The 14,701-nt window shown below is 42.6% G+C and overlaps 1 protein-coding gene across 6 annotated transcripts in view; it reads left to right on the top strand.

The window, feature by feature from the left end:
- The window catches only part of Kiaa0355 (KIAA0355 ortholog), an 86,127-nt gene that overhangs the window by 3,051 nt on the left and 68,375 nt on the right, over positions 1 to 14,701 (top strand). Inside the window, exon 1 of one of the 6 annotated variants that reach the window (XM_031386171.1) lies at positions 9,306 to 9,476. The exons of the other annotated variants lie outside the window; for them this stretch is intronic. The gene's annotated coding sequence lies outside the window, so the exon portion shown is untranslated. Of the gene's footprint in view, positions 1 to 9,305; positions 9,477 to 14,701 lie in introns of those variants that run through there. 6 annotated transcript variants of the gene reach the window in all.

The raw sequence follows: 14,701 nt of genomic DNA, 5'->3' as shown, positions 1-14,701 counted from the left end.
ATAACCCCTAGTCCCAGATCCTTCATCACTTCCCACGGTGGCCTGTCTGATGAATCTAAAGTTTTTACTAGCTAACATCCCACAATCTCATTTTCCTTGTTGACTTAGATTACTCTTGTCATTTGTATTCTTTTCTACATCTTTGTTGTTTTATTTTATTTTGAGGCAGAGTTTCTCTGTGTAGCCCTGTGTACAGAGGCTACAGTGTGTAGCTCACTCTGTAAGCCAAGCTGCCCTTAAACTTAGAGAAACCGCCTGCCTCTGCCTCCCGAGTGCTGGGATTAAAGGCGTGGTCCACCAAGAGAAACCGCCTGCCTCTGCCTCCTGAGTGCTGGGATTAAAGGCGTGGTCCACCAAGAGAAACCGCCTGCCTCTGCCTCCTGAGTGCTGGGATTAAAGGCGTGGCCCACCACACTTGGCCTCCCTGCACCGTGATTTAGATTTTGCATCTTGATTCTCAGGGACTGCTTCAGTCTTACTCTGGTTAGGAAGAAAGTAACCCAATGAATTTAGCTAGCTCACAGACACCTATGGTACAGGTCATTATTAGCTAAGAGACACAGCCTGGAGAAGGCTATCTCTGAAGTGTCTAAAGTACCTAGAGAGAGACACCAAAAAAGTTGTGCAAGGTTTCAGGAATCTTGCCTGTTTTGTTCACTGTGTTTATCATCATTTCCAGAACAATGTTCTAGAAACAATTGGAGAATTTGTTGAATAAATGACTATCAGAGAATAAAAAATAATACAAATTTGCTATCTATAGAAGAGATGCAGATATAAGCCAAGAGACATTTTGTAAATAGAGTTTGACAAATTTCAGGGAAAACTTTAAATTCAAGCCAAACTGACCCAGCTATAACCCCAAGGAAGGCATGTTTGGAATGTGTTTGTGGCCAGAAAGCTTAAACCTAATTTTGTATACCCCAAGAAAGACTGTTTCCTGGAGAGGTTTGGGATGATGTTTGTAGAAGTTGGGGTAGTGGGTGCAAGAGAGCTAACTTAGGCGGTGTGAGTGTTTCTCTGTGTGGAGTCCTGACCAGGAGTGATGATGCATAGTTCTTACAGTATCAAAGGGAGGGGCCACCTTCTTTATACCCTTCATAGTTTCATCTGGAAGCTTCTGCCAAAGGGGTGGTTCAAGCTCTATCCAAAATGCTGTAGTAGATTCTGGTCTCAGGATGCTGTCTAATCTAGCTGTAGCATGGGGAAAGCATTGTACCTTTCTTTTAGTGTTACCATGAGAAGTTTGAGCTTGGTAAAGTTCCAGCTAGGGCTAGCATGTAGTTATTGGCCTTCTGGTTAATACATCGGTCATCTTTGAGCCTAACTTGTCCCCCCCCCGAATCTGCTCTTGGGCTCAGTGACAAAGCTGTTAACCAGACAGTGGGAAGTGATGACAGACAGACAGGCTCTTCCCAAACTGCTCAGGCAGGAAAGCCAACCTGAATGTATGGAGAGAAACTTTCTGAAGAAGGTTGAGCTTAGCTGATAGCATGGGGAGAGTTAGTTTCGACCAGCTCCATTGTAAGAGCAGAGGGTGCTTAGACAGGATGGTAACATGAATGAAGCTGCACAGGTTAGCAAACCTGGGGTATATAATTAATAGTGATATGTGCGTTACTGTGGCCTCACTGTACTAACAGGTTTACTGCAAAGTGCTGTCTGCATGTTCCTTTGTGTAGTCCTCACAGTCTTGTGATACGTTCAGAACTGACATGCTCAGTTTCTGTTGCCTCCAGTTAACCTACATACTGCTTTATATTCTAAATGTGTTGTGTACATGCTTTAATTTTCTTAAAGCATTTTTTTAATGCAAACAGTATATTTTTAACTAGTCTAACATTTTTAACATTAATTTTGAGACAAGGTCTTGATGAGTAGTCCAAGCTAGCCTCAAATTCAAGATCCTCTTGCCTTAGCCTCTCATACTGGTGTATGCCAGCATTCTCTATCTGGCCTCTGTCTTGGGTACCATTTTGAATGACATTTTTTTTCCTGTTCATTATTTTCATTTTAAAAATTAATAAACTTTAAAAGAAATGTCTGTGGTATCCAGTCATATATAGAGGGATCAGAGAGCAAGGACCAGTCAAACTAAAGTCCTGCTTACTAATCACTGGCCTCTAAGTCTAAAATTGGGCTACCCAGTATGAAAATAGGAGAGGAAATCATGTCGAGGGTTATAGTGTGGTTTTTATTCTTTTCTTTGAGACGCTGTCTCTTTAGCCCAAACTGGCTGGTGTGGAACTTTACTGTATAGCCTAGGCTGATCTCAAACTCATAACAGTTCTCCTGCCTCAATTTCTGGGTTCGTGTATTATAAGCACAAGTCAACACACTAAGCTTACAGTGTAGTTTTACTGTGTTAATATAAAGCCCTTAGCAGGTCCTGGCGGGAATGTGTTTTTTGTTACTTTCCACACTGTACAGTACAGTAAAGTGAGCCTGTAGCTTACATCTGTCGTGGCATTTGCCATTCATTTGGCGAGACAGGCACTAGAGGAAGCAGCAGCAAAGGCAGCCAGAGCTCAGGAAAAGCTTCATGGGAGTTAAGGTGGTCTAGCCAACAGGGCTTTATTGAGATAGTGAAAGTTTACTTTTAGGCAGGGTTTTACTATGTAGTCCAAGCTGACCAGGTACTCATTATGTAGACCAGGATGGCCTTGAACTCAGTAATTCTGTGTCTTAGTATCCCAGATGATGGGATGACAGCATATACCAGCACTACCATTCATAACTGAGCTAATGGATCTTGAATATAGCTAACTTTTTAGAAAAAATAAAATGAAGGTGAGGGTCTTTTTTTGAGACAAGATCTGGCTATGTAGCTTGGCTAGCTGAAAACTCTTATTTTTTCCCTCTGCTTTCTTAGTGCTGGGGTTGTGAGCATATTCTCCCTAATCCCCTACTTCTCTGATCATCATAGGTCTTGTTCCAAGAGTGATGTGATGTATCTCCCAGACAACCAGACACAAAGGATGAAAAACAAGAAAGATCTTAGAGGGGTCTGAAACTGGGTTACTTTAGTGATGGCATGTCATTGGTGTGTGGCAGCTTTCATTGGCTTCTATGTACTGATGGTACCATTTATAAAATTATACGTTACTCTTTTTTGTCTTTGAACTCACATCTAGTTTAGGCAGTGAACCTCTTAATGCCAATATATGTGGGTCACTTCCAAGATGATTCTTGTAGTTCATGATGCCATTGGTTTTTTTTTCTTTTTGGCACAGGGTTTCACTATGTAGCCCTGACTGGTGTTATTTGTTTTCTTAACAAAAGCCTGGTGTGGCAGTGGTGGCACACACCTTTAATCTCAGCACTTGGGAGACAGAGGCAGGCAGATTTCTGAGTTCAAGGCCAGCCTGGTCTACAGAGTGAGTTCCAGGACAGCCAGGGCTGCACAGGGAAACCCTGTCTTGGAAAAAAAAAAAAAGCCTGTGCATTTACTGTTAAGTTTTAAGATTCTTGATATTAGCATTTCTTTAAAAAGTTTTTAAATTACATTTGAAAATTTGTGTCTATGTGTGGGCAGAAGTACCGTGGCATACATGTGGATGTCACACTTTGTAGGAATTGGGTTTTGGCTTCTATGTTTGTGGGTCTTGGGATGGAAGTCGGATCATCAGGCTTGGGAACAAGCAGCTTGACCCATTGAGCCATCTTACTGGCCCTTCTCTCTCCCTCTCTCCCTCTTCCTCTTTTTCCCTTTCTCCCTCTCTCCTTCTTTCCCTCCCTCTCCCCCTCTCTTCCTTTCTTTCTCTCTCTCTGTCTCTCTGTCTCTTTCTTGTGGGGCAGGGGGCTCACTATGGAACTCTAGCAGGCCTGGACCTTGCTGTTTAGACCAGGCTGACCTTGAACTCATAGACCTCTGCCAGCAATGGGAAGGTTTGAATGTAAAATTAGAGCTAGATACTACCAGAAAAACAATCATTTTCATACTAAAAATGACTTGGGAGTTAAATACTATTGAAATTCATTTATGATTAAGGAACCTGGGAGAACTCAGTCTTCCCTACCCCATCACCCTGGTCCCAGAGGCAGAGGAAACCTGGCTCCTGACTTGGGTGTCCTAGGGTTCAGTGATCTAGGCAAGGAGAGGTGAAATTGGGCCCTCTCAGTAGCTCTCAAGGACTTGTGCTGCCCTTGAGTCTCCAGGGAGGGGAGGATGCTGTGCCTAAGTAATTTTGTCCTATGCTTTGTGTAAAGGTAATTAGGCCCCTTCCTCAGCTGTATCCACCACTTCCTTTTAGCTTGAGGTTGAAGTAGGAGGGCAGTGATGGGCTGAGAAAAGGGAAAGAGCCATGACCTCCTTTTCTTCTGGAGCACTCCCTGTGGTACATTTAGTTTGTTGCTTGGATTTTTGGGACTTGGGGCCACAACTGCAGGAAGGTTCTATTTCTGTGAGTTAACTGTAATGTGGGATTGGGGTGGATTTGTCTAGTGGACTAGAATGAGGAGTTACCGAAGATACGTAAGCTAGCCCAAGGCTTCTTGAAGAGTGGCTGTTTCCATTTCCTGAGTGTGGAGATGTGCCAAGTCCCATGCTCTATAGAGTTTAGCTACTCCATTCTACTAAGGAAACTAACGTACAAGATTTCAGCTGCCTTGTTTAAGGTCATAGAGTTACTAAGTGCCTTTCACTCTGCTGATATTTACTAAGAGCAGAAATTCACATCTAGATGAATAGGACTGCTTAAGCCACAGCAATAGCCACTGCATTTTGGCAGGACCTGCCTTCCATGAAGTTTTTTTGTATTGGAGCATCTTTCACCTAGCAGCAGGTAAGGGCCTTTCTAGCCCATTAAACTAGGCAGTACTTCTGTATCCCTGATGTCTGAAGAAGGGCTGTGCATACATTTAGACATCAGTAATTGAGTATGTGAAAGCTCATGGTCTGGGAAAGTGGCAGAGTAGAAAGCCAGCACAAGCCTTTCCCGCCTAGGGAGTCCATGTGAAGAGATGTCATAGAATTTCTATATTTCTACATTCCTGGCCTTGGGGTGTAGCTCAGTGCAAGAATGTTTGCTTAGCATGAGGAGAGCCCTGGGTTTGATACCCATTATACAAAGACAGGTAGGCAGGCAGGCAAGTGCTTCAGTGCACACGCACGCACACACACACACACACCCTCACTCTCTCTCACTCTCTCTTTCTCCTTCTCCCCCTCCCTCTATCCTGAATTTCTGACTGTATGACCTGCTGAAATGTTTATGGGGGAAACAGGTTCCTAACTTTGTTTTCTGACTTGCTGGTCTTCTTAACAGATGACAGGGCTTGCAGGGGATAGAAACTTAGAGTCAGCGTACCCAGCTTCGAGGAGAAAGACACCATAATTATCCATTAGTGAAACTGTGTAGCCCAAGTTGCTCTTAAATTTTCTCTCTCTGTCTCTCTCAGCCTCCCCCCACCCCCTTTGAGACAGGGTCTCTATGTAGCCCTGTCTGTCCTGGAACTCAGTATGTAGACCAAGCTGGCCTCAAACTCGCAGAGTGCTCAGATTAAATTACGCCAAGCCTAAACTTGATCTTCCTCTGCAAGTGCTGGTGTTAGAGACTTAAAATACCAGGTCTGGTCACAAATTATATTAAAATTTTGAAAGTGTCTAAATTTACATAATACTTCATAATAAGAAAAGTAATTTTTAAGTTTTTTTTTTTTTGACATATACCACTAAATAGCAGTGTAGAATTTCTTGTTTAAGAAATTTAAGTTTCTTGAATAACTTTCTTTTAAAAAGATTTTTATTTTAGGTATATTAGTGTTTTGTCTGTGTGTATGTGTATGTATGTATGTATGTACACTATGTGCATGCCTGGTACCAGTGGAAATCAGAAGGTGCTGGGAACTGAGTGATGGTGCATACCTTTAATCCCAGTACTCAGGAGGCAGAGGCAGGTGGATCTCTGAGTTCAAGGACAGCCTGGTCTACAGAGTGAGTTCTAGGACAACCAAGACTACACAGAGAAACCATGTTTGAAAAACTATTCCAAGCCTGGCGGTGGTGGCACAAGCCTTTAGTCCCAGCACTTGGGAGGCAGAGGCAGGCGGATTTCTGAGTTCGAGGCCAGCCTGGTCTACGGAGTGAGTTCCAGGACAGCCAGGGCTACACAGAGAAACCCTGTCTTGAAAAACCAAAAAAAAAAGAAAAGAAAAGAGAAAATAAAAGAAGAAAAACGATTCTAAATAAAAGCAAAGAAAACAAAAAAGAGAGGGTGTTGGGTCTCCTGGAACTAGAGTTATAGATGGTTGTGAGCTATCTTGTGGGTGCTGGGGTGAAACCTAAACCCTTTGGAAGAGTAGCTAGTGCTCTTAGTCATGCAGCCATCTCTTTAGCCTCTTAAATAGTTCTCTAAAGGATACAATAATAAGTTTGTACCAGTTCAACTTGTTTTGCCAATTTTCAAATTATTTTTTCCTTTTCAGACAGTATCTTCCTGTACTCTGGTTGGCCTAGAACTCTGTGCTCTAGCCTAAGTTTTCTGAGTACTGGGTTACATGTGTATATCCCCATGCCAGACTTAAAAGATGTTTTGATGTGATAGTTATGAAATACCTATTTGGTTTTCTTCCATCTTGGCATACAATCTCTGAAATTTGGAGAACCTCTGAACTATATGGTTTTTTTTGTTTTGTTTTGTTTTTTGTGGTCTTTCAATGAACTATATGTTTTTGTATACTAATGAGATCACTGGGCTGGCAGCCCCTGGAGAGCTTCAGGCTGGGTACTGGTCACCTGAAAAAACTTAAGTGACTTTTGAGGATTAGGACTTAAGAGTTTCACCCAGGCCTGTAGGATAGGGAGGGACTGAGACATTTCATGTCCTGTGTGAGTAATGAGACCTCCATATATATGCTAAGGGCTGGGACTCAGGGCTTCAAGAGATTTCTAGAGGGTGGCACACCTGGAAAGGGCTTAGATTTTTTTGTGCCCCTTCCTAAGTGCTCTGCTCTGTGTATCTCTTACCTCTGTTGTTGGTGATACCCTTTACAACAAACTAGTAAATGTAAGTCAGTTTTGTAAGTTCTATGTGGTACTATAGCAAATTAACTAAAACTCAGAGTCTCCTAAAACCCCAACTGTGACAGCACAAGCCTGGATCTCAGCACTTGGGGGGTAGGGTGAAGGAGGAGGATCATGAGTTCAAGACCATTTATATAAAGGAACCTGGACTTTTAGTAGAAGACGACAATCTTTTGGAACAGAATCTTCGTATGGGATCAATCCCTACCTCCAGATAGATAGAGCCATCTCTCTCTCTCTCTCTCTCTCTTTTTTTTTTTTTTTGAGACAGGGTTTCTCTGTGTGGTCCTGGCTGTCCTGGAACTCACTCTGTAGACCAGGCAGGCCTCGAACTCAGAAATCTGCCTGCCCCTGCTTCCTGAGTGCTGTGATTAAAGGCGTGCACCATCACTGCCCGGCTTCATTTACTTTTCTACGACTGATGTAGCAACTGTTTATTTATTTATTTAAGATTTTATTTTTGGGCTGGTGAAATGGCTCAGTGGATAAGAGCACCGTCTGCTTTTCCGAAGGTCGTGAGTTCAAATCCCAGCAACCACACAGTGGCACACAACCACCCGTAATAAAATCCGATGCCCTCTTCTGGTGTGTCTGAAGACATTGACAGTGTACTCATATATAATAAAAATAAATTTTTTTTAAAGATTTATTTATTATTATAAATGAGTATATCAGAAGAGGGCATCAGATCCCATTATGGATAGTTGTGAGCCACCATGTGGTTGCTGGGAATTGAACTTAGGACCTCTGGAAGAGGAGTCCGTGCTCTTAATCACTGAGCTATCTCTCCAGCCCCACAACTATTTAAAAAACAAGTCAGGCTTTGATTTTCCTCCCACCAAAAAGCACAAACAAAACTAAAACATAATGAACCCTTAATTTATTTACTTTGTAAAAAAATTTTTATGTGTGTGTGTACGTGTGTATGTGTATGTATGTATAGGTTTGTGCCTGTGTTTGTTTATGTATACCATGTGTATGCAGGTGCCCTTGGAGGCCAGAGGGTGTCAGATCCCGTCAAACTAGAGCTATAGACAGTAGTTGTAAGCTGCCTGATTTGGCTGCTGGGGGCCAAACCTGGGTCTTCTGTAAGATCAGTCACTTTTAACCGCTTATCCATTTCTTCAGCTGCACTAACTCTCAATTTAAACAGAATCAAGCTTGTCCCTAAAAATGACTGTTTAACACATTTGACATATATATTTTTTTAAAGCCCTTTTATTTTAGAGTAAATCTCAACTGTGTTGACTTTGTGGTTAGAATAATTTTTCTTCTTCTTAAATAAAATGATAAGTTGTTTGTAGATCACTAGATACAAAATGCCATAGAACCACTAATGATAACTTGCTTTGGTTTTGTGGAGAAATGCCATATTTTGTGGTAAAGCCTTACAGGGCAAATGTCAGTTCAGAGGTAGTCCGCACCCCATGTCCCCTTCTACTGTAGGCTGATAGCTGCTTGAAGGCAGGAACTATGTCTCTTTTGTTCATGTCTGGGTGACTGGGCCGATTTTTCTAGGCGGGTGAAGCCTGATCATCTACCTTGGTGGTGGGGACGGAACATGAGACCTCAGGTGTGCTGGGCAAGTGCTCTACCACCAAGCTCTGGCCCCAGCTTCTGCCACTGTTACTATTGCTGTTGCTACTACTGCTGCTGCTGCTGCTACCACTACTACTTTTAAAATATTTATTTTATTTTTATTTATGAGTATATATGTGCCACCTGTGTTTGGGTGCTCTGAGGTATGGAATCCCGTGGAATTACAGGAGGTTGCGAAACTGCCTCACATGGATGCTGGGAACAGAGCTCTGGTCCTCTAGAAGAGTGCTTTTAATTGCTTAACCATTTTCTCCAGCCCTTCTGTCATTTCTTGGCTAGAAAAACTGTAACTTAATCTTGACCTCCCTAGACTTTTCATGGACTATGAGTGTGCTGATAGGATTCATATTTTAGCAGTCTGTGCATTAGTCTTTGAATTAACGTGCTTTAGCATTCATTTCCATGCAATAGCTGGCATCTGGCTTTGTTCAGTTTTTCTGTTAAGACAGCTTCTTGTGCACAAAAAATGCTATGGGCTTGGTGGACACAGAAGAGTCATTTCCTTTCCTCTGGCCTTGGCTCTGCCTTTCCGTTTAATGATACTTCTCCTGGCTCAGTGATTTGTGTTCAGGAAGCTGGGCTGTGATTACTTTTGTTTCTGCTTTGTGAACTTCCTCCCCCCACTTCCTATTTTTACTGGCCTTGTGCAGGAAATGAGCTTCTGACTGGCTGCTGTTGAGCACTGATTTGAGGTGGCAGATGATGAGGCTTTAGGGTCTGAGACATGCCGCACTTTCCACCTTTGTGCCGTCTTCCTCTGGGAGACACAGGAACGTTTTGTGATGGGGTTGAGATGATGTCATGTCCTCTTCAGGCCTCGGTGTTGGGGAAGGTTGCTACTCAAAACTCTGAGGTGAGGCTTTATTCAGCCTGAACAGCATGGCTGGGTGTCCTGGCATGCAAACAAGGGTCAATTGAAGGGGCGGGCGTGCTGCAGGAAAGGATGGGAATGGGGTAGGGAAGGTGGCTAAGTGAGTAAAGTACCCACAGCACAAGCATGATGTCTGGAGTTAGAATCCCTGGCACCTGTGTGAAAAATCATCTGTGGGCAGGGAGGATATAGACCCTGTGCTCACTAGTCTAGCTAGGTTAGTGAGTGCAGGGCTCAGTGAGCAACTGCCTCGAAAGATAAGGTGGAGAGCAGTTCAAGAAGACACCTATTGTTGACCTCTGGCCTACACAAGTACACACAATTGCAAATCTGGTAATGTGATTATGGGTTCTTGAAGTGGCCTTGCAGGCAGGTAGGAAGTAGACTGAAGAACCCTGGTTGGTCTAGAGCTTTGGTCTCTGCTACTCCCTTTCTTGAATTGTTTTCTAAACCACTAAGGTAGCATTTACTCATCATCTCTCTAATAATGATATCTCTCGGTGTCTTAGGAACTTGTACCTTAATTCATAGGAAAAGATTGTATCATATCTCCAGAAAAAGTAAGGTCTTGCTTGTTTGTTTGTTTGTTTGTTTATTTATTGAGACAGTTTTTTGTATAGTCCTGCTGTCCTGGAACTCTATTGGCCAGGCTGGCTTTCAATCAAGCTCAAAGATCCACCTGCCTCTGCCTCCTGAGTGCCGAGATTTAAAGGCATGCATCACCACTGCTTGGCCAGAAAAAGTAACTTTATTGGTCTTATTTTGAGACATGACCATGCTTTGTAGCTCAGACTACCCTTGAATTCTCATGATCTCCTTGCCTTAGCTTTCTAACAGAAAACATGCCTTTGAGAAAACAGATACTATGTACTGCTACATGCAGCCAAGAAATAATTTCAGGTAACTTGAAAGTGCTCAAAGCATTTGTGATCCAGGGTTTCTCAGTGCTAGCACTGTTGGCATGTTGGGGTGGAAGATCCCTGCTGTGAGGGCTGCTGTGTATTTTAGAGGATGCTTAGCAGAGTCTCTGGCTTCTACCTGCTAGATGCTACTGGCATTTCCTCAGTTGTGACAACCCAAATGAGTATGAGGGGCCAGGAAAGAAAATCACTTTCCCTAATGCCTTATAGGTAGACCAGCCATGGTGAGAACTACTATGTTAAAGGATTGAATACTGAGTTACTAATATTATTTTTTAAAGGTTTATTTATTATTATACATAAGTACACTGTAGTTGTCTTCAGATGCACCAGGAGAGGGCGTCAGATCTCATTACTGGTGGTTGTGAGCCACCATGTGGTTGCTGGAATCTGAACTCGGGACCTTCGGAAGAGCAGTCAGTGCTCTTACCTGCTGAGCCATCTTGCCAGCCCTGAGTTACTAATCTTATAAGATAGAGTAAAGTACAATGCTTAGTTCTGTGGACTTAGATTCTTTTGCTTATTTTTTGAGACTGAACCTCACACCCTAGCTTTGGGTGGCCTTTAACTCTTTATGTAGACCAGGCTGGCTTTAAACACAAAGAGATCATCCTGCCTCTGCCTCTGCCTCTGCCTCTGCCTCTGCCTCTGCCTCTGCCTCTGCCTCTGCCTCTGCCTCTGCCTCTGGACTAGTGGCATTAAAGGCATGCCACTGTGAAAGCACACAGCCTTTTCTGTGTGCTTTCATGGGTGCATGGAGCCTGAGCACTAACATCCTGTTTCTGATGCTCACAGAAGGCTTCCTCATGGTGGATGTGCCTTGGGTTGGGATACAGCTCAGAGATAGCATGCATGGGGTTCTCCCTCCTCTCTGACCCTTCCTCCTCTTTTTCTCCCTCCCAGTTTCCTCTTTGATCTTGCTGTACAGCCCAGGTTGCCCTCATATTCACCATCCTTCTACTACTATCTCCCAAGTGATTCTTGCATATCTTCTATATATGTGTGTACATGAATGGGTAGACATGAGTATGCATTGGCCATGGGCGTATGCAGGTGCTCTTGTACATTGTGTATATATGTGTGGAGACCAGAGGTCAACCTTGGATATTTTTCTTCAAGAGTCATTTACCCAGGACCTGTTTTGGTTTTTGAGCCAGATTCTCTTTCTGGGTCTTGGTTCTCATGGCAGTGAGCCTCAGGAACTAGGTTGTCTCTCCTTTCCCAGCACTGGAATTGTAAGCATGTATTTTTTCTATACCCAGCCTTTTCACATGGGTATTGGGAACTCAAACTCTGGTCTTTGCTTTCATGGTAGGCACTTTACATACTGAGGTATAGCTTCAGCCCTTGATTCTTGAATATCTTGAATGAAGTTAGTGATCTTGTGCCTTGGAGATAGCAGGGGCATAGAGGGGAGATGCTAAACTGTGTTTTAGGACAGTAATGCTAGTGTAGAAACAGAGTCTAACAGAACACAATGTGGACCTTAACTCAGTCTTTATCAAAACTACTTCTTAGACATCCCAAGAGGCCCAAAGAGCCTTCTAGATGCTAGGAGGGCACATGCAGACTGATTGTGACAGGGAAGATGGGTCGTGAGAGAAGTAGGTGGTATTAGGATGAGGAAGGAGGCATGGATGCCTGGAAGGGCAATGGTGCATAGTCTTCCCAGGAAGGATATGGTTGGTGATGTCAGAAACAGCAAGGGAGCCCCACAGGCTCTGAGGAGCCATAGCACTTGCAGATGGCTGGGAGCAGGAGGAGAGTTATGAGGACATGTCTACCAGAGAGCTTCACTTTTAGTTGTGGTCACAGATAAGAGGAGCCAAAAGAAAGCTGGGATTAAGGAGGGACAGACTTTAAGGTTTCTCCTCTTGCCTAGATAGATTTTAAATTTATGATTGTTGAGAGTAAAATTTCTCAAAGCATTTTTCTGGAGCTCATTTCTAAATATGGTTTGTGTCAGTCTGAACTAAAAACATGGAAGTGGTTGGGCTTTGAACTTCATAGACAATGACTTAACTAATCTGCCTAAGGAATTTCCTGCAGTGTCTCTGTATTAGCCAGGGGAGATGTTTGGGTTTTGCGGGGGGTGGGGGTAGGAGGTCGACAGTAGAGAACATTGTGGTATGCTTACACATTACTTTCCATCTTTTAGAAGAAGAAATTGTCTGTGACAGCAGTTCTCAACTGGTGGGTGGTGACCCCTTCTGGGGTTGCATATCAGATATTTATTTACATTACTATTCACAACAATAGCAAAATAACAGTTCTGAAGTAGCAACAAAGTAGTTTTATTGTTGGTCACCATACATGAGGAACTGTATTAAAAGGACTATTAAAGAGGAACTGCATTAGGAAGGTTAAGAACCACTGCTCTATCGCCTCATTATTTTAGTATTTATAACTTTATTGAAGTACAACTTACATGCTATCTAGTTCACTCACATTTATAATTCGGTGGTTTCAAGGCTATTTACTGGTCATACAGCCATTAACTATACTAATTTTAGAGTATTTTTGAAGATGTGGCAGAACATACCTGTATTCCCAGTACCTGGGAGACTGAGAGAGGAAGATCATGAATCCATAGCCAGACTAGACTACACAAGACACCATCTCTGAAAAGGTTTTATCTTCTCATCCTTCCCTTGAGCATTACACACTTACCAACCTATTGTTCAGTAAATTACCTAAGGTGGGCATTTTTGATCACAAACTTTGTGCGTGCATGCGTACGTGCATGCGTGTGTGCCTGTAATGTTGGGTATCTTTCTCAACTACTTATCCATATTTTTAATACAGAATCTTTCACTTGAACCTGGAGCCTACTGATTCAGCCAGAGTATTTGGCCAGTAAATCCTAAGAACCCTTCTATCTCTTCCTCCCCAGCTCTGCTGTTACTTGCATCCTATGTTGTATCTGTTTTATTTTTGTTTTATTTTATTTTTTGTTTTTGTTTGTTATTCTTTAAGACAGGTTCTATGTACATAGCCTTGGCTGACCTGACTGGTTTTGAACTCTCAGAGATCTGCTTATCTTTGTCTCCTGAGTACTGGGATTAAAAAACATACTCCACCATATCTGTCTTTTTAAAAAGATTTTTTTTTGTTGTTGATGTTTTGCCTGCAAGTATGTATGTATGTTTATTATGTGCATACCTGTGCCCAAAGAGGTCAGAAGAGGGTGTCACATATCAGGTCTTGAGTTACCGATGTTTGTGAGCCACTATGTGGGTGCTAGGAATCAAACCTGGGTTCTTTGCAAGTACAGTGAGCATTAACTACTTAAGCCATCTCTTCTATTCCCTTTCCATTTCTTTTTTAAAGGCTGAATAATTTTCAACCATTTGTCAGTTGATAAGATGGTTCACATTGCAACTTTTGGTTGTTAGAAATAATACCTGGGCTGGGCAGTGGTGGCGCACGCCTTTAATCCCAGCACTTGGGAGGCAGAGGCAGGCAGATTCTGAGTTCGAGGACAGCCTGGTCTACAGAGTGAGTTCTAGGAGAAGCCAGGGCTACACAGAGAAACCCTGTCTCAAAAAACAAAAACAAAAATGAACAAACAAAAAGAAGTAATACTTGGAACATTTAATTTATGTGCTGTTCTTGGTGTAAACATGCTTTTCATTTCTCTTGGTATGTACATAGGAGTAAAGTGGCTTGGCCATGTGGCAGTTCTATGTTTAACCATTTCAGAAAGTGTCAGCTGGTTTTCTAAAACATCTGCACCATTTTCCTTACCTGTGAGCAATGTTTGAAGATTACAGTTTCTTTATGTCCTTCACAACACTCATTATTACCATTCATATTAACATTCACAACATTCATTTTTACCAGGCTAGTGGTTATGAAGTAGTGTCTTGTGGTTTTGGTTTGTGTTTTCCTCATAGTGAATGATTTAAGCATCCTTTCATATGCTTTATGCACAACTCTGGAGAGTTCATTTATGTTTGAGCATCAGTTTGGAAACTGTAAAGAAACAGGAATATATATATCTGACTACAGAAACAAGGGAGGAAAGTATAAGTGTGCATACTTATGTTTGTTTATAAAAAGAAAGATGCCATAAACAGATTTGTAGATGGTAGAGAATAGGCCTCCTAGAGAAACACCAGAGTTTTCTAGCCACATTAAGCCTGGGCTTGGCTGTGGGGGTCCCTAATGATCCTGAAATATGGCCTTGACTTTGGAAATGAAAACCATAAAATCTTCCTTCTCCACATTCGTGGGTGGTGGTGCTGGTGCTGGTGATGCTGGTGGTGCTGGTGGTGCTGGCCGGTG

The sequence above is a fragment of the Mastomys coucha genome, unplaced genomic scaffold, assembly GCF_008632895.1.
Source record: "Mastomys coucha isolate ucsf_1 unplaced genomic scaffold, UCSF_Mcou_1 pScaffold21, whole genome shotgun sequence".
Classification (NCBI taxonomy): domain Eukaryota; kingdom Metazoa; phylum Chordata; class Mammalia; order Rodentia; family Muridae; genus Mastomys; species Mastomys coucha.
The sequence above is the reverse complement of the archived record's forward strand: the minus strand, read 5'-3'. Positions and strand labels throughout refer to the sequence as shown.